The sequence below is a fragment of the Limulus polyphemus genome, unplaced genomic scaffold (assembly GCF_000517525.1).
Source record: "Limulus polyphemus unplaced genomic scaffold, Limulus_polyphemus-2.1.2 Scaffold251, whole genome shotgun sequence".
In the NCBI taxonomy this organism is placed as follows: Eukaryota; Metazoa; Arthropoda; class Merostomata; order Xiphosura; family Limulidae; genus Limulus; species Limulus polyphemus.
The window spans coordinates 304,629-306,338 of record NW_013665861.1 but is presented as its reverse complement, the minus strand read 5'-3'; the positions used below and the strand labels follow the sequence as shown (position 1 = coordinate 306,338).

Sequence of the window (1,710 nt, the reverse complement as noted above, 5' to 3'; positions counted from 1 at the left end):
ATTACAATTATCAACGATTCTTGAAACCCTGTAGTCCTGCGCACAACTTAGGGGATTACAATTATCAACGATTCTTGAAACCCTGTAGTCCTGCGCACAACTTAGGGGATTACAATTATCAACGATTCTTGAAACCTGTAGTCCTGCGCACAACTTAGGGGATTACAATTATCAACGATTCTTGAAACCTGTAGTCCTGCGCACAACTTAGGGGATTCAATTATCAACGATTCTTGAAACCTGTAGTCCTGCGCACAACTTAGGGGATTCAATTATCAACGATTTTTCTATATGGATACCATAGAAAAAAAAACTAGTAACTTATGACTGAGATATCTGAATGTTTAGTGTATATAGCAACAACATTATTCACACTTATTAAGTTGATTAAGGAATACAGAAATACGCTCTTGATTAATGTAATTTGTAAACGGAAACGAGTTTTATGACAGTGCTCTAAAATAAAGAGAGAGAGAGAGAGAGATGTATTTCAAAATTATTGCTAAGAAATTCAAGTTAATAAAACAAACACTATTCTTAAATATTCATAATTATTTGTTATGTAATATTAGAAAGAAGAGCCTTCAAAGTTAATTTAGGATATTACTTTGTTTGTTTTTTTTTAGTTCAAGAAGATTTGTTTATTTTAGAATTTTTGCACAAAGCTAATTAAGAGTACCCACCGCATACTCTTCGGCCGCTCATTCCTAACCGAATAATGGAACTTGGTCATGCTCTTATAGTTCAATTACAGCCCCAAAGTGCGAAGCGCGTTTTTTTTGGCAGAGGGACGTGAACCATAAATCCTCTTTTTAACAGTCCAACTATGTCCGACCCTAATTTAAAAAGAAGTTTATGGTAATCTTTGATATAAAAAGGCAATTATAATTGTAGTAGCCATTTATGATGGTTATTATTTTAGAAAATACCGTCCGTGGCTCAGTGACAAACTAGAGGGAGTATAACGCTAAAAATCGGGTTTCGATATCCTTGGTGGGCAGAGTACAGATAGCCCGTTTTGCGGTTTTGTGTTTAACAACGAAAAAAACTTTAGAAAATAGTAGCTATAATGCTCTTAGTGTAGCTAATTACAATAAAGGTAGTTTTATATTCTTCTTAGCTTTACCTACTGAAATGTAGTTCGAAAGTTCACACTTCCTCTCGTTATTGAGCTCGTATATATTTAAAAGAGAAAAGCTTGTGGTTATATTTCACACTGAATTTGTTATCTAAATTTTATTTGTATCTGGATAATCTTTAAATATAAAATGAGTTTATGTAATAAGCTCTTAAAATATTTTTACTTAATGAGTATCAATCCCAATTATTCTGGAATATCACATTATACTAAGCCTTTTATTTTGTCTTCTGTGAATCAAGACTCGATAAGAGATTAACTTTGTGTACAGAATTGCTTGGTAATGAGTTTTCATTTCAAAATGTTAAAGAAGCCTTTATCAAAACGTTTCACTGAAGCCCTAATGTTTTGAGCAAAAAAAATAACACTTATCTTTCTTATAAATAATCTATTGGTTAAAATTATGCCTAAAATTTGTGATAAAAATCAACTTAGCTGCAGATGTCCTTTTCCCAATTAATTTTAATTTGTCCATTGCATATTCAAAATCAGAAGCGTGTAAGAATAGCCATTATTTACATATTCTGTGGTTTGTTTGTTGTTTTTTTTTTTTTATTCCTGTAAACTCCCAG

General features: G+C 31.9%; 1 protein-coding gene across 3 annotated transcripts in view; it reads left to right on the top strand.

The window, feature by feature from the left end:
• The window catches only part of LOC106478801 (protein turtle-like), a 59,200-nt gene that overhangs the window by 925 nt on the left and 56,565 nt on the right, over nt 1-1,710 (top strand). The window lies entirely within an intron of this gene.